Raw genomic sequence first — 19,282 nt, 5'->3', positions numbered from 1 at the left:
TATTTTTATCGTCATTCGAATTCGGCTGCGGAAACCGCTTCATCTATTTACATACAGCTACGAATAGCGTGTTGCAAGGTTTGCGAAATGAAAAATGCAACAGTCTAGCAGGATGTGACGACAAACTCTTGCCACACCTGTGTGCCTTCTTCAACGCACGCAAATGTGTATACGAATGCGTTATTGTTAACTGACGGATCTTTGAACTTTGTCAGTCATCAGAACATATTCGTATGAGGAATTTCTGATAAAATGGCCCGACTTAAGTTCAATGGTTATTCAGCTGGTAAACAGCTTCGAAAGTATTTCCTATTTATCTTGATTATATGCCATGCCATGTAATTTGACTTCAATGTCAAACAAAGGTTCATTTTTCATGCTACACAGTAGTAACGTGTAGAGATTGAGTCTTTGAAACTTAAAAAATTAATTTAAAGAGTGAACTTTCAAGCAAGAACTATCTGTCTATGAGGAATTTAGGGAAATTCACAGGGGGTCGTTAGGGATTTGCAGCCTAATTAATTAAAATTACAGCCCGTCGTGTCACCGATCTCTCGATAAAAATGTAAGTAAATCCTAGTCCGCTCCAGTTTTCAAGACTAACGCTCAGCTCTTAAAGTTCTTAAAATTCAAGTAATCAATCTGAAACCCTTTATTGTTGATCGAGTTATTATCAGTCTATTTTTAACTTTGAACTTTTCAAACTCTTAAAGGATAGTTGGGTCTAAGTGAAGTGTAACTTTTTTATTATATAATATATCACTCTGTAAATCCACAAAGTTTTATTCAAATCGATGATCAAGGTATTTCCTTATCAGACGATTGAAGACTTCGAGTCTGAAGGCTCAAGCATCAAATCCAAGGAGTTCGATCCTTTACCATTCGAAGCATATCTCGAGCTTTCGAAGCTGAAAACTCGAAGTTTATTATAAATATTAAGTTTACTGAGAAATTCTGTTGATAAAAGAAAGAGGAACGTCAATGTAAAAATGAAAGAAAACCTTGAACATAGTGCAGAGACTGTAAGTCTGTAGTAATCTAGAGAGACACGTGTCTCTTATATCGTGAGCACAGCTATTATTTGCCATTACTGTGTTGCTAATTCCACTGTCACACATCATTAACGTATTTTGCAGGATGTTTTATGAGTTTCTCGACACGAATCTCGTTTGACGAGCGTGTACCTTCCGCGAGAACAGGCATTCTCTTCTATTCCTCTGTTCAGCTTGTTACTGATGCTGTTGGTCGGTTTCGTGTCACGTCGTGCAATAATAATATTCCATTGCCAATTATACGCACTCTCTGACGTATGTATACGTTGCGCATAAACGACGCTTCTGTCACGGTTCGCCATGCACGTATATTGCGTTTGGACATTTCTGGACAGCTTCTATTACACCTTCAACGGAGGAATAATTTCAGAAACCAATTGCGGTTTCGCTGTTGCCGGTTTCTTTCGGAGATTCTTCTTACCGGGTAATAATTTCGGTTTACCGAACACCAGTTTCGAGATACCGAAGGTCTACGGCTTTTGAATTCGAAGTTTCTTCTTGAGAATTGAAACAGTACAGAGGTAATGGAAAAAGTGAAATAAAGGTATTGTGTTGCATCAAATGGGCTGTTTTATTCAAACTTCTATATATTTGCAGATTTCTTTACTTATTTCCTTTGTTTTTGTTTTTTAATTGTAATAAGAATTGGACAAAATAATGGAATACTTGTTATACTTCTTTTTTTCTTTTTATTAGCACTTTGATTGTCATCCTGAAGTTATTGAAAATGTTATTTAAATAATATCGCTATTGTACAAATAACGTAAAATACCAAATAGAAATCTTGAAATTTGAAATTCGAAAATTAACTATTTCTATTCTCGTCTATTCTATTTCTATTCTATTTCTAAAAATGTTCATTATCACCATGGCAGTCAACGTGTTAATAATATGAACGTGTAATTCTTCAACTCAATTTCAATTCACACTTTGCCATATATAAAAATAAATTTTAAATTGTACAACACAATATTTCATTTCGAAGATGACAAACCAAAGCATTCTTCAAGAAATCAACTTGAAGATTAAAAATCTAATACCCTTGTCGATTTCATTTATTAAATTGCTTTCTCGATATGGTTTCTTCGACTTTTCCGCTTCAACAAATCCGTCCAGATACATCCATCTACGGATCAAAACAGAACAGTACATACAACAGTGATTAAAAAAAAATAAAAAACGAATAGAAATGAAGCTGCAAGGCAGTGTCTCATTTCACCCGGGAACGTTTCCATTTCCGCGGTTCACAGACGTTTTCGATTTTCGATAACAGTTTTTCGAGAGGTGGCACAATCGTTTCACGCGTGTTTCAATTTTAAGTGTTGGAAGTTCGTTCCGGTGGAAATGTTTTCAGATTCGTGTTACGTTTACTGCAGTATTGATCGAGGTCAGGAGACACGTTTCATAGTCAGCAGTGCGGTCTTTATCGATCACGGGGTCTTCCCTGAACTCTTCGTCCATCCCTGAATGGTTTCCTGTCCGCTACTTTTCTTTAATAATTGATGCGCCGTTCAATGAAACGAGAGAAAACAGAAAGTATTCATCGACAGGAGGATAATTACGATTTGTTTCCTCTGCCAGCGATAAGATACGCCGTCGAACGAGATGCCTTTTTTCTTTTTCCATTTCTTTTTTTCTTTTTATCATGCTCGCTAGTTTTCTTTCTCATTTTGTTGAATGAAACTTATTGAAACGGCTAACGTTTCCTTTCACGTTGAGCCGAGCTCGTTCGCTGTTTTCAGTCGACGAGTTGACTGAAAAGACTGCATTTAAATCGGCGCGTGTATCTTGGTATATCTTCACTAGTGGAGCCATTTTATTGTAGACAAGAATAGAGGATAATGAAAAATGGATTTGTAGTTTTTTCAACTAGCAAAATTTGAACAGATGATTCTTTAGATTTCCAAATTTATTTCCTGGGACCATTATTTATTTCAAGTATCATTTTATTAAATAGGTAAATGCAAAATAATTTTCTTTGTAATATTTAAAAATTGGGAATTCAATTTTTCTAAGATGGGCCTTTTAATAGAAAATGCTGCAAATTTTCTGAAGAATCCAATAATAGCCTAAGAATAGTCAAAAACAATTGTTTGTTATTTCAATTTGACGTCACACGACTGATGTCACTAAGCTTATATTTAATTCTTTCATTTATTTGCAAACTCACGTATGTTATTTTTACGTCACGAATGTTTTCATATGAATAAATGTGTCTGAAAAGATTCGAAATGGGTTCGAAACGTCGTAAACAAAAATAAGTGTTTGTTTATCAAACTGTTCGTATTAGTCATGCTCTATACAGGAAAAATAGCAGAAGAAGTATGCAAACAAAAATTTTATAATTTTGTTATAGAGCTAGAAAACGCTGTGCCTTTTTACAATTTCAAAGTCGTTTTGACCATTTCTCAGCCTTCTTCTACGTTCACGAAAGGTCACAAATGTAGCTAGAATCGACCCATTTCCGAATGAAAAGAACAACTCTTTTCAATTTAAAGCGAAAAGAAAATGAAACGAATCGTTTCTTGCGCTCGTTAGCTCTTTGTTTTTACATCGTTTGCTATCACTACACTTTCAGAAGGTACACGGTAGAAGTTCGTCGTTGCCGTTTAACAAATAGTCGATAATTGAAATTTCTTCTGAAGAGCAGAGAACATTTCTCGATGACTTCTATTACGTTTCTTTCAATTTTCGTACGCTGCAGCCGCTATCCTTGATGCAGCGTTGTAGATCGACTTTCTTGCAAGAAACTGGACCGTTTCGGTGCCATTAGAGCTTCCTTTGATTCTTTTTCCTTTCGTTTCTTATCTCGTCCGTTTCACTGATTATCCTACCAGCACTTGGCGAGTTCGTTGTTCGATTAGTTTTATATCCTTCGAGTCACTTGAACGTGGTGTTATGCTTTTATTTTCGAAGTTATCCTAAGAATTTTTATTTCAAGGTTTCAGAAAAATGGAAACTTGTATTAGGTGTATGAAAATGTAATCGTTATTTTATTGTATTAGATGTATAAAAATGTAATCGTCATTTTATTGTAATAATTTAATGATGGAAAAATTAGCAACCATGAGCAGAAAATTTGGAAATATTCCTATGTCTCGATAAAAATTGCAATTAAAAATAAAAAATAATTATAGTGAAGAATATTAAAAGTATGCAAGGATCCGATTCGACCTGACGCGAACAATGCAGATCCGAAGAATTTTCGAATAAAATTATCCGTAACAAAAGTACCAATTTCCATTTTACAATTGAAACACGATTAAACATCTCTCTCCAGAGTCTAGAGGGTAGAAATTTCTTCGAGTGAACAACTACTTATTAATTAGTCGAAAATTAACAAGTAAGTTAGATGGTTGATGCAAAGATCTCTATTAGACGTTTTAAGAACGAACCAAGCGCATCATCGTTAGCAATCGAGAGAAGTTGTAGTTGAAGTTTTCGAAAATGGAACGGGAGGATCAAATTATTGCAATTAACGACGGGAACGGAGTTTCAGTTTCTACGTGAAAGAGCTGAGAACGATTGTTAAGACGTTTCGCAGAGGGAAGCTTTCCTCGAATATACCTAATTATCGGCATCGCCCCTGCTACTAACGAAACGTCGTTAACAATTTTATTTTCTCTTTGCTGAATAAAATAGCACAATAAAAACGTAACAATTCATCTGACGCAAGCAATTTTGTGTCATTTCTATTTCTATTTTGATATTTCTCTCACGAACATGCTTTTTCTGGAGAAGTAATTAAAAATTTTTTAAATACAAATAAAGAAGAATTTAAACTTAAATTTAAATTTGAATGTGATCTACAATCCAAGAGTCAAATTAAAATTTTCATAAAAAATTCTGTAAAAAATTCTTATTTTTCTTTCCCTTCTTCTTGGTATACAGAAATGTTAAACCCATCAGAATAAATGTTTTGTAATTATTCATCAAACAAGGCAAGAATTTGCTATAGTTCTCCACTAATGAAGATATAATAACTTTTGCTGTTTTAACAGTAATCTCGTTACCGTATAATCATTCGTGAGACAAAATCCATATGAATAGTATTATTTTCATTCTGTATTAACTACTTCGGTATAGGTTTCTAATATATTAATAATGACGCTATCAGTGGACAATATTGTTGAACATCCAAGAAAATCGTCCATTGAAGAATGGCTTATAGGATCGTGTACCGTTTAACGGGAAGTGATATCGGCTCTTCGTTAACATCATAACGAGCTTTGCTTAATCAGGAGAGTAATGCAGGTTGTTCTAAATAAGGGATCAGAGGAATTGAGTGCATATAATGTACTCGAGCAGAAATGGAAAATGTTTCATTAATGTAGGTCTTAAAACTAGCCAGATAAGAGGAAACATAGTCCTTGCTTGCAGATTAAAATTTAATTTTCAGAAATTTTTAAACAAATTTCATAGCTAAGGATATATTGCAAATACATTAATTTTCCATGTAATACATTTTTGAAAACTTATTTAGTTTCATTGGTGTCTTCTCAACTAATAATTCTATAAAAATAATTTTTCTTTTCTGCTGTTTTCTGAAAATAAATTTGTATAGGCATTTCTTTCAAGTTTAATAAATGTTTCTTTTAGATCAACTCGACATGTATTGCATACATTATACAGAAATTGTTGAACGAAGCGATGTTCAGAAATTGCAATCATATTAAATGTTCAATTACGACACAAATGTGTAATTATGCACGGCTTACAAACGGTTATATTTTCCTTTTGATTAATTCTGGTAACCTGAAACGAGCGGTGCATTAACGTCGTAATGAAGGTAAGGAGAAAACACGTGATGTTAGCTATAAATTCTATTAAATGGGCTCTACGGTTTTCATTAAACGTGATCGTAAGTACACGAGCTCATATGCATTGTGAGGAACATTTAGCTCGGCAAGGTTCAATCCGGCCTTCTGATAGAGAGCAAAGGGTAAATCGCAGTTAAAAAGGCTACTTATAGTCTGGTTTACTCGTAATTGAGTAAACAGAGACAACGAGTTCATTGTTTAAACGCTGCACATGATTTCTTAAATTAGACAAATTTTTATAAATAATCAACAATATCATACATAATTCAGATATTTGAGTCAATGACTTTGAATGAGTAAGGAAAGCAATACGTATTTTGTAATTTGCAGATACGGTTATGGATTGCTTTTAAAAGACACTTATCAGTAGTGAAAAAAAAAAAGAAAAAAGAAAACACTTTGATTCACGGCTTCAGCGTGGTAACAGAAATTATTTTATTTTCACTGTTGCAGTTGAGATGCAACTGATGCACCGCGTGTTGCACTTTCGATGCAACCGATGCACCGCGCGTTGCACTTTCGAAAAGTCTTCGGTTATTAAATTCGCGTAAAATCCATGGTTGAAGTCGGTTTCTTCAGCTGTCTGTCTCAGCTATCCACGTTCGTCTAACCGACTGACGCCGACGGTCTTTGATTTTTAAGAAACTCGCTGCTCGGCATGAGATAAGGAATTTTCCGTCGTTACATCGTAGACTCATGGCGCGACGTTAGTACGCTTCGGACGCGTAATATCGTTTCGTACGCGAGAAGTCACGAGGAGCGTTTCTCTCCAGTTAGCGCAATAGTATTGATTTTCTTTCGTACTAATTACGTGTTTGCCAAAAATAAACAATAAATTAGATTCTAAATTTGTCTGTGCTTTGATTTACAATCGGTTACGAAGATACACCTTTAACCCCAGGAAGACCGAGTCTCATACGTAACAATTCATTTTTAACAGAAGTAAATTATTTTTTGGAAATTTTCCAATCCGTCGTTGGCAATGTTCTATTTCATTAACGCATCCGGCAAACTGGGTCTTTTATTTCCGGGCCTGATTTTATGTTGTACTGGGCTTTAAAAAAATTTGAAAAAATTCTGAGATATTTATTTAAACTGTTAATTATAATAAAAGCGACATTTAAGTGAAATGTTTAAACCTTGTTGCAATAAAAACAAAAATTTGAAGTTCTGAAAAATAAAAATTTTGTTTAGAACTTAGCGATACAGTATGCTAGTGAAGGGTTAAATGAGAAAAATATTATATTTTCTATATGTTCTATTTGGTGGACTGAGCAAGCTCCTTCTTTAATCTTTCCTAGGTGTAAGTCATACAGAGTCATCGTTTTATTAATCTTGAAAAAATATTATAAAATTAAAATTTAATTAAAAATTTTGAGGGGTCGCCGTGTCAAACAGAAAGACGATAATCTTGAAAATATATTATAAAATTAAAATTTAATTTAAAATTTCGAGGGCTCGCTAGATTACCTGCGAAACCGGCAAAGTTGGTATCGCGCTCGAGAAGAGGATAATCCCTTTGCATAAACAGAAACACTCGAATTATCGGTGAGCAACGGAAACGCGACCTTACATTCATTCGTTCTTCAGCCTTCCTCGAGTCTATACACGTTTCGAACGTCGAAGAAACGGACTTCATTTCCAAACCGGTAATATATATATTCGAATCCATCAATTCATAGTGTGCGATCAACAAAAACAATTTGCACCTCTTCTCGAACATCTCCCATAGAAGAAAGGCTCCCTCTTCGTCTTCTTCTTTTCCAACATTAATTTTTCAAGAGTAATAGACCTCTTTTCTTGTTCTTTGCTCGACAAAGATATCCTGCTCATGGAAAATTGAAGTTGATTTCGAAGTTGAAAAATGCGAACGAGTGTATCAGACACATCGCATCGGGTCTCGACGTAGAAATGTAATTAGAGAAGGCGAACCGTGTGTGTACCATTGTGTGTCAATTACATTTTGAGCGGCCATTCGTACGACTTCCGGCTAGCTTAATTGTCTCGTTGTTCGTTTGGCGATCATCTGTATTTAGGTTACGTGCACGACGAACGTTTCATTCGCCACGAAGGTCAATAATGGCCATCAGTAATGTTTTCATTTCAACCTTTGGGTCAAGATCGATCGTTAAACCATCGTTTCAGACGTTGCTGGAATTTTCATGGGTCCCGAAGAAACTTGCTTACAGGCACCGATTACCGTTCGTTTCATCCATTTTTCGTCACAGTTTATATTAATCTTTGCAAATAATCGTTATTTTCGTCTTTAAAGTGTTAAGCAGCGTACAAACTATTTTTCATGCCGAACTGGAGGTAATATTTATATTATTTATCAGTGTTGACTACCACATCATTTGTATCAATCCATCATCCACAATATTGTTAGAAATTCTTTTAACTCCACTCGTGATCAAAGTAGGCTTCCCTAGGGAAAATGTCGATATGGGGGATTTAATCGTATTTGGTATTTGAAATTGTGAATAATAGAAAAAATTTGATAGATAGAATTTATTAAAAATAAGAGTATTATCTAATCAAAAAATTTTGAATAGCTGGTAATCATAGTGTTAATGATAAAATTTAAATTTCTTAATTCACATCGCTATCAAAACTAAAGAATAATGTAAAAATGATTGTTAAACTGTTCTTGACCATTCTAACAGCGTTATTTATGCACATTATACCTTGAACAACGTTCCATAACGTTGCAAACTTTTAAAACAAATTATTGAATTTTTCATATTTTTCCGTCATTGTTTATAATCACAACTCACGTATCGCATTTCGCCAACATAATCTCTGAAAGGATCCTTGTTATCGCTGAATTTGGTTACCTACGATGTTTCCTTTTACATTAATCTATCAATATTCAGACTCCGTAGGATCCTTGCCATCGCTGACAGAGTATATGCTTCGCTATATTTTATTCCATACATTAATGCGCAATAAAAAAAACCCGAGCCGAAACAGAGAACCCGTCTTTCATATTGTGTACACGGAGGAAATTGCAATGTTTTCGTATTTAACCGGTTCAGTAGATCGCGTGCCCTCAGATATGTTTTATTCTTGGACGCATCGTGTGTCCTGTCGCGGAATACATTATGCAAAGCGATGTGCATCGCGCTCGTAAAAATCTGTTTCATCGTTCCGTTGGAAAATATGAGGGCCGAGGATAGGAACATTGCTATATTTTCCATGCAACTGCACGTTTGGAAAAATGAACATGGAAAACAACATTTTTTTATTAACACCTGGAATGTCACGGTACAAATCCCTCTGTATAGAATGGAACACTAAAACTGTAATTATTATTATTTTTTTTTTAGTCGTTTGATTTTATTGAATTTGTGCTCTTGATTACCAGAAAAAAAGGAACGAGGCAAAGTGTGACACTGGGTGTAACCACATTGAAAAATTTCCCAGAAACAAAGCGATATTGCTATCGGCGAACGTTTATTGCTTTTAGCCAGGCTCCCCTTTTCGAGGTTGAACGATTTTTCTTTATTTCCTGCACGATTTTTCTCTCTGCCGCGCCATTACTCAAACAGCCTTTAGGGAGCAAGTTAAGGTCAGGAAGGGCTAACGCAAATGTCTGAAGTTTCCGCTCGATCGCTAGCCGAACAGGAGGGCTTTTACCTTCCGGGTCAAGTGGCTCGATTTTCGACGGAATAACAGGAAGAACCGCTCTTCCTCGGCAGCGTTGTTAGCACCTGAAAATTGTCATAGAAGTGCTCGAAATGCATGTAGAAAGGCTTTCCCTTGGGAATCAGCATTGAACGAAGGAGACATGGAAATGGTTACGACACGAACGAAATCTTTTAGAGAAAAGATGGCACAGAAGCATTGCCAAATAGCACTTCTGGTACATTAATTTGATACGTTGAATGCCAGCGGTGTCATCAGTGACTCGCATCGTAAATTACACGTACTTTAATAATAATTCAAAGAAAACATTAGAAAAATATTATTTTGATTAATAATGTAACGTAGCAAATTGAATGCTCGACATTCGAAATTAAAAAATTAATTATTCTTATTCTTAATAATTATATGTTTCATAATAAATGCCCATCTTCACTGTGGCAATCAACGTTTAAGATTTGATGAAAATGACCACATTGTTTTGAATCGAATTCGAATCCCTAGCTTTCTCGAAGCTCTGAATACCCAAACACCCTACTAATTATAAAATATTCATATTAGTTTCTTGAAACTATATATTCTTCCTATTTAATAACATTCTGAACAGCTCCAGCATCGACTAATAGTCAACGTGTTAATCAGAGTGAAAGTTTGTTAGAAACGGAACAACGACAAATTATGGGGTGATAAGGACGAGCAATTAAGAACGTTAGACAAAAAGGAAGCTCTTATCAGTGGCACGTGTTTGTTCTGGATCCATAACATTTGTCATAGTCGGCAATATCCTTCGTGGGGGCGATATGCAAAAACGTTAACCCACATTCAGTGATGTGTAAATATTTATCGTCGGGAGAAGCTAATTCGCGAAACTAACAAAGTTCCGGCGAAATAAGCAACAACGAATAGACAATCGGTGTCAGTCACGGGTATCGTTGTCTCGCGCAGAGACGATCTTATTTTCGAGGTGAACGATTGTGGAAATTTGCTCGCGAATGCACGCGTTGACGTCACTAGGATTATTCGAATTTGTATGAATGCAAATAAACGGAATAAATAGTGGAATTATGTTTGTGTAACTTTCGTCTACGGCTTGAGACAATGCCAGGATACTGTCAGCGTCCGTGTATGTACCAGAGAAATGAGTTCACGTTCCAAGGGACCGTGTAGGTAGAATAGAATCTCTGTTATCTAAATAGCTCTACTATCTCAATGTTTTATTATCCAAAAATTGTATCATTTCAGTTATTGTTATTGTAATAATTTATTTTACTTAGAAGTTCTACCAGGTATTATTTTGTTATTAGGATAATAATATTCAAAAATTTCATCGTCTAAGAATTTTGTTATTCGAATATTACATCTCTTAAATGTTTTATTATCTAAATTCTTGAATTTATAAACTTGAAAGTTGCACAGAGTTCATTATTAGAATATTCTACTATTCAAAGTTTCCACAATTCAATTATTTTGTTATTTGAATATTACATCGTTCAAATGATTACTTACTTAAATTAATTTTTTCCCGATAATTCAAATCGATGTTCTGTTATCGAAATGTTTCATCATTTGAATATACCACTATTCAAATATTTTACTATCATTAGTATTTTTGCTGTTTCATTATACAAAGTTTTATTATTCCAAGGTTTCATAATTTGCAATGTCTCACTTTCTAAACGTTGTATACATATATGTATATATACGTTTCCTCCTTATCAATGTAAATGCAAATACATTGTTTATTTTCTTTAATGACGAACGAACTGACCTCTGCTATGACTGATTCAAAATGAAGTTGATAATTAATGCGTCTGCAAAGTATAATATAAACAGATCTGATAATTTTCTGAAAAATTCTGAGCAATAAGAAAATGGATAACTTCAAGTTATTTACAAGTTTGAAAAGTCATAAAGTCACTTAATTGATTATTTGATTTATCTATCAAGAAAATTTCAGATTCACTGTAAAGAATATTCTTGAATCTTGTCAGATTTAAAATATTTGTCCATTTTATTATTTATTATCATTCATTTTACTTCATTTTATTATTATTTTTCTATTTTATATCCAATTTTCTAATACAAAACTTGTAGTACAAAAAGCTCGTATCTTTTCCCTATTTTGTCTTTTTCCATTTATGGGAGAAAGCTCTTACCGCACCCAGTATTTTGTATCTAGTTAATGAATCTCTACTCGAAAATGTTCAGTCTTGAAGGAAAGAAACCACTGAATAACGGATGTCGAAGGCTCATCAGTGTACCGGTCGGTTCTTTGTTAGCATTTACATTTTCTTTGAAACTATTCGCAGTACGATCTAGCAAAGGTTAGCTGGACATGTTGCTTGCTTCTTTGTTAATCAGCATCATAAACATTCGAATATTATCCTAGCTTGGATGACACAAAGCGTGGTTTCACTCCTGACATCCGCTAAAGAACTTTATGACCCGAGAATGTAATAATATTTACAAACTTATTCTGCCGACCTGATCGTATGTTTCGTTTCTTGACTTTACTGGAAGATTGCAAATTGCAATTTTAACACAATCTTTACGACAGTGAAAATGGATACGTATTATATATTATAATGGCAATTATTATGGTTATCTGATCTTGCAATGTAAGCTTCTAAGTTTCCTACATCATTTATTAATTTTCCTTATTAACATAATGAAAAGGTTCTGTTTTAACATTAGAACTCCCAAAGTGGTCAATCTGACTTTTTTCAGGTTTCTTATTTTAAATTATAAAATTTATTAAAAGGTTTATACGTTGGCTTTTGTTGAGATAAAGAATTACTGTATTTTTTTAAATTTTATTTTCACTTTAATAGTCAATGCACATTAAACACCAGTGGTTATAGTGTTAATTAATCAATTATATTACATTACTGGAATTAGTTATTGGTGAATCTCTAATTCATTTATCAAAACACGATCCACAGAATCTGTATCACTTAAAGCCACGAGTTATTCAAAATTATACCAATTACGTAATTGATTATGGTTGTTTATTTGAACCGTACATATGTCAAATTAATTGTGATGTGTCACGTATTGTGCGTTCATTAGCTGGAACTTCTGTTTTGCATGTTCCAATTAAAATTCACCAGGGAAAGGTACATATGGATGTAACTGTTATCCATTGTTGGTTATAATTAACCATCAGTCATTTTATATGAATAATATTAATAAAACTTTTGTCCAATACTTTTCAATAGAGATTAAGCTTCAAATTAATGTAATATAAGTATTATTTAGCGATACTTTTATGTCATCAAATTATGGTAGACTTGTTATTGCTTATTGTAACTGATCATCAACTATTTTATATTATAAATATTAATATAGCTTTAGCATGGTTATTTTCATTAGACTTTGAGCTTCAAATTAATATGCAATAAATGTTATTTGTGTAAAAATAACCGCATATAAAAATAATTGCATAAAAACTTTATATATTTTGATACTATCAATCTAACTCACAGCAGCTAAACATTTTATACAATATCAGTAAGAGTTGATTTTTATAGCAGCTAACGTGTGAGCAAGATTTCCACGGAATTATCTCTCAGATTTTGCTGTCGTTAGAATTTAATGATAATTGCTAAATGATAGGTAGCTACAAATACCTGCTTACCAACGATTCAGACAGATCTCTGATTGGCTGTCGAATTTATGGCGGCAGGTAATCTTGTAGAAACGATTCGTTCAGTGACAGCCTGCCAACTCGTTTTCTTTACGAGCTCGTAAAATCAAACGCTTCAGTTTCATTATGATCACCAAAGGAGCTGGAGAAAATTGTTACCTATCAGATCTAATTGAACGATCTACAAAAAGTAGTATATTTATTTGATCGAATGCAATCACAGAATTTTCTTGTCTATCAAAATATTATTTCACTTAATTCTTGTCTCAATTATGAATAATTTAACTAGAACCCTTTGCTTCAACGATTGTAATAAATTTTTCATTGACCCTTTTTTTCACTTATTTAACAACGTTTAATCCTTGGTGGATGGAGGGCAATAAATTTCGAGATTCCTTGGAGAAAGCATGTACTCGAGGCTGTCGGTTCTTTCTGAAAATTCTTCAAGTCCGCTGATCCTTCCTGTTGTTTGCCGTCTTAGACGTTTATCCATCGTTTCGTCTTTTTGCCTTGCTGCTTCCATGAACGCGGACCGAAAGAGTGAAGAAGATCCATCGAGGATACCGGGAAATTTTTTTAGAAGCAAAACCGAAGCTTCCAAGAAGTAGTTTAGTATTTACTATGAAACCTTGAAGGTATCGTCTCTCTCAATGGCGTAACTAGGTAGAGCTACATAACGATAATTTTAATAATTTTGCATATAAATGTAATCAATGATACTAGGTGGTTGAATTATAATTAGTGACAGTAGTAGAAATATTTTTTAGCATTTTCAAGAAATTGGTAATAAATTTAAGAAACGTAAGGCAGATAGAAATGTTTTGTTAAATATTATAAAATATTCACCCCTTTTAAACGAGTACTTGTAATAATTAGGACCTGATCAAGATTTTTGGATCTTTAGGCTACCAGAGCTTCGAAATTTATTTTCAATAAAATAAAATAAAAATTAATCATAAAAAAATGAAAAGGCTTAGAAGGGTGCCCCTTTAGAATAATTCCCCTTAATTCAGCACTGATGATAATATGTTGATAATCAGGGAAAATTCGGGTGGAATCGGAAGGGGTTTCAAGCTTTATAGTTTCATTACTCTTAATTGCACTATCTTCTGTTTACACAAGTTTTCTTCTGCGTCTGATTTTCGTAGATACCCACGTACTTTTTAAGAAAGACTTTTCTGGTCATGGAACTGAATAAACAGGCAATGTCTGTTCGTGGCTTCGGCTGTTTGTACAGTAAATTAATGTCTCCTGTAAATAGGTCTCCGGTTTGTTTAAGAAGATGCTTTGATTAGAAGCTGAAAGTACATTTTATAGCAGCCAAGGCATGGCATTATGGAACGAAATGGATTAAAATTCATTGCAGTGAAAATTTGTAAATAAGGGACGATCTTGTTGGAGGTTCAAATATTCTATGAAGTTGTTCCTTTGGAACGAAGTAAAATTTAATATTAAATTCATGGAAGAGAAGATTTATTTTCAAAATGTTTTTCTTTCGCTTTTTAATTTTTTTCTTTGTTTAGTATACGAATTTTCCGCGATTTCCAACATTGGCGTAACTCGGATTTTCTTTGAATCTTCAAAATTTTGAAATGTTTTACTTCTGAAATTTTTGAATTATGACATTTTGATATTCTAGAATTCTGGAATTATGAAATTGTGATATACCGGAATTAAAAAATTTTGGAGTTCTGACATTTGTTACTCCTGGAGTCTTGAAATTTAGGAACATTGGAATTATAAAATTTTAATAGCCTTAAATTTAGAAATTCAGAAATATTGGAATTATGAAATTTTAATATTCGGGAATTTGAAAATTTGGAAATTTCAGAATGATGAAAGGGTCGCATTTTCCACATTTTCAAAGTGGCTAAGCTCACCCTGCTTCCTACTTAACTAAACTAACGATCTTCAAACAATTAGTCTCTTCTTCTTTAAGAAGGTTTTACGTAATAAGTCTGAAGTGTAGTGTCCAATCTAATCTAATCATCCGTTATGTTCTGTCTTATTTCAGATTGTCAAATCGTTCGGGACACACCATGGCCTTCGATTCCACGGAAAAGAAAATTCTATGCGTCGTCTGAGCAATTTTTCATCGTACAAGAAGAGTATTAGTTCCTCGAACTCTTCGGTCGTTTTTAAAGTTTTTTCGAGTGGCGAATAAAGAACGAGAAGAGGAGCCGAGAACGAAGGACGACGAGTGAGCACAAAGGGAAGAAAACGGGAAGGAAGGGTTTTGCCAATTACTGCAGCTCTGGAATAAGGTAAGTGAAACCATATTTTAGAATTTTCAACGACTTCCAGATGTTACTTACAAGCAATTTCCACCAAACTTCTTCTTTATTCAACATGGAAAGTTTAATTTTCTTTCTGATTTCGTGTTTTTTATTCGCGCGTTTCTTATCATGAATTTTCCAATAAAATTTCATTTCTTTTCAACAGAGAAAATTTCAGATATTTTTATCAGAATGAAATATCTTATAAGTTTTTGATATTTTTCATTGAAATTACGCACTGTTTAATTCTTTTTTTCGTTACATTTTCAGGATTTTTGTAGGATTTTTTAAAAAATTTCACTTTATTTCGCGCACGGAAGAAAGTACTTACTTACCGGCTTCGATTCGAGCACCTTTACGCTCGCGTGTCACGTGCGGTGAAGCAAGTTTAAGATCTCGAGGTTTAAGGTCGCGTACAGTTTGAAATAGCACAGGGGACAGTTTCGTCCTCTTACTTTCCCACTGTTGACAACTATTGACTCCATTTGTCTCTCTCGTCACCCTATGTGTCTTACTTTATGCTAACGTTTCGCACGTGACGCTTCGAAACGAGCTGCGTTTTCCACCACTGAACTTCACGTGCAATGGTCTTGGCTCGCGTTCCAGGATTTCTTTCTCAGTGCAGTAACCGTGATAACAAAACTATTCAGACAAAAGATATGGTAACATTAAACAGATGCATTGCATAAGGTTTCTTACATATTTGAGTTCGAGTGAAAGTTACCATGTATGGATTTTCATAGAAATCCATAGAAATATTATTAGGAATTTTTTAATTTTCTATTAGAAATATTTGTGTTAGGTGTTTGAAATTGTAGATGAAAGGAATAACGAAATATTAAGGTAATAGATGTTGGTATACCGAGATAGGGATAGCTCTATCACCCTTGTGAGATTCTAAGACCTAAGATTTTAAGATTCTAATATTCTAATATTCAAAAATGTTATAATTCCAAAATTCCAGTTCTATGATTTTTAAATTCTGAATTCCGAAATTCAAAAATTCAAAAATTTTTATATTTGAATATCCTAAACATAACCCTTGACACTATCAACCCTTAAGTATCTTCATGAGGTATATTTCTAACGCGTCGATACATTTTTGTGTTGTAAGCCTAAATAACGAAAGTAGTTAAGGGTTAATAAAGCTAAATGACCTAGCCCACCCCAGAAAAAAAATCTAGTTACATTAATGATAATATCATACTAAATTTTAGAAAAATTACATTTTGTATGCATCAGTCTAACAGTAAATTATATTTAATAACTTGACTGTTGAATCAAAATATCAGTCAATTGAATAAGAGAGAAAATCATGTTTCTATACCACTGAACGTAGAAGTTACGATCTAGATAAGGAAGAAGTACTTCAACTTGAACAGAAGTTCGATTCACATCAATTTCATAGTTGGTCGAATCGAGGCTGGCAATCGCGGAGTGCGCAACAGTCTGGTGATCCAGTTTCCACAGTTCTGGAATGCTTCTCATAATATACGATGCTCAAGGAACATACGAAAACCTCCCTCGGGATTTATACAACATTTTTGTGGTACTAGGCCGGTTTTCCGGCTGTTAGTTCTCTCTTAACTCGCGCTGAAAGTGCCAGCCAAAATGGAGAGTCCTCGACGGTCTAAAAATGGTTTCCAGCAGCCAGGAAATGCTTCGTATTTTCTTGCTTGTAGGAAAGTAACAGAGAGTTTCCCAAGAAAAAGGAATCAATCCTCGAACGGGAATTGTTGAGGCACAGTATATCTGAGAATCTATTTTCAAGTGGAAATGTGTAATTTAAAGTTTAAAAACTTTAGAATTTGAGATTTGGAATTTGGAATGAGGAACTAGGGGTTTGAAATTTGAAATTTGGAATTTAGAATTTAGAATTTAGAATTTCGGGAATATTTGAAGAAACATACAAAGTTTTTCACACGTCGAACGGAGAATTCTATGAAACTTTGTTGCTGCTATGCCGGAAGCGAGTTTTATCTAATTACACGAGGCTTTGATAAACGTTTACCGAGACAGCCTTATCACGAATTCGGATGTACGCAGTCGAGTTAATCACGATTAAGTTGACCACAATTTTTTTGTATTATTCCAAGATTTCATCGAACACGAACGATAATTTGCACACAGAAATTGTAATCAGAACAACGTTCTAATTTACGTAATTATGAGCCTCGGATACGTGATCATCGTTAAATGATCATTTCAGACAGACGTGTGAACAGTCACAAAGGGAATAATACAAAGTAACATATCGGATGAAATTTCCTCTAAAATTATGTTAAATGAATCCGCAATGAAATGTACGTTTGCATTATGCAATTTTAACATCTGATAATACGAGATGTAAAGAAAAAAAAGAATGGAATCAGGTCTCGTTAAAATGTTCAACAAAAATTTTTACACCTTTTGAAATTTAAACATGTACGAATTTTTTTCCATTTAAAAATGTCCATTGCAAAGTTAGAAAATTTATACCAATTCAAATAATTGGAATAATAATTAAAACAATAAAAGGTGTATTTATTCCTTATTAAGATAATTATAATTAAGGATTGAAATATTATAATACAACTACTGTTGTATTTCATTAAGTAGTATAACATAAAGTAATATATAAGAAATGTGGTGTATTATCACATCTGCTTCATTTAAATAAAGTAATTGCAAGAATGCAAGGTATAAGGTATGTAATAAGAAGAATAGGAAATATAATTTAAAAAAGGGTTTAAACACCTGAGGCCCTTTTTGTATCCAATTCGAAACTTTCCATTCATGTTTACTCGAAGAATCTCTATTTGAAATGCAACTGAAAATAGAACTTTTATATCAAGATACGCATATTCTTTCATTCAGTAACCTTTCTAAATCACAATAGAATATCCGTTGCCAGATACATACGTCGCCGAGCATAGCCGATAAATAGCTCTGAAAAGCTTTGCCGAATAGTTTTGCCACCTTGTCGTGTTCCACGATTGTTTGCTTCGCGTTGACCATCATTCGGCAATCTGAATGGAACATGCCGATGCAAACAGCGAGCTATACGACGATACGGTAGCGTGTTTACGCTGAGAATGGCGTTAAATAATCGTCAAGGCAATTCGTTGTGTAAGTTAATGCGAGCATGTGAACGAGCTGCGTACATCGTGTAAGTAAACAAGTACGTTGTTAAGATAGTCAGAGAAACAAGTATTAGAATCCACGGAACACACGATTCTTTCACTCGTAATCATTGAAACGTCACTTCCGTGGACATCGTATTTTAATTTCGACGCTGATAATAAATCGTAATCAACTCGATCGAATGAATGAATCTTGGGAGATTATTTAACAAGAGAAACGAAAGCGATCAATTTTCTGAATGATTGATAGAACAATGGTAACGGATGGAAGAAAGTGTTCGAAGTTTCTGAAGCATGTGACATAATGTATTCTTTGGTAATAACCGCGAAGAACGGAGATACGAGTATGAAAGAGGATATTATTCCTTCCTTTCGTCACTGATAATGTTGTCTGTCTTGCTTTATATGATGATATTGTTAACACGTTGTTGCTTTGGAAGTACCAGCTTTCCATTACTTTTAAACCAATTTTTATAGATTTTCACTCATTAAAATATTAGGTTGTTGGAAACATATTTTTTTTTTTTCATTGGGCTAATGGTTTTCGTGAAGTTGAATCTAATGTTGCAATTTTTCATAATAATATATGGTAATTTAATTACAGTTTCGGTATTACGAAAATGTTTACCCTCGGTATTGCTTCTATTAAATTTAATTTTTCACTTTTTGCAAAATCTATAATTTTTGCTATCTTTCATTTCTTTTTATTTCTATCGAAAGATTA

At 33.7% G+C, this 19,282-nt stretch overlaps 1 protein-coding gene across 4 annotated transcripts in view; it reads left to right on the top strand.

Annotated features, from left to right (window-relative positions):
* LOC114871466 overlaps nucleotides 1-19,282 on the top strand; it is a 123,671-nt gene that overhangs the window by 25,377 nt on the left and 79,012 nt on the right. For 2 of the 4 annotated variants that reach the window (XM_029177399.2, XM_029177400.2), the window contains exon 3: nucleotides 15,175-15,424. The gene's annotated coding sequence lies outside the window, so the exon portion shown is untranslated. Of the gene's footprint in view, nucleotides 1-6,667; nucleotides 6,815-7,502; nucleotides 7,522-15,174; nucleotides 15,425-19,282 lie in introns of those variants that run through there. The other 2 variants (XM_046290123.1, XM_029177401.2) reach the window with 2 other exon arrangements.

Source organism: Osmia bicornis, chromosome 2 (assembly GCF_907164935.1).
Source record: "Osmia bicornis bicornis chromosome 2, iOsmBic2.1, whole genome shotgun sequence".
In the NCBI taxonomy this organism is placed as follows: domain Eukaryota; kingdom Metazoa; phylum Arthropoda; class Insecta; order Hymenoptera; family Megachilidae; genus Osmia; species Osmia bicornis.
Note: the sequence above shows the minus strand (reverse complement) of the source record. Positions and strands in the feature narration are given on the sequence as shown.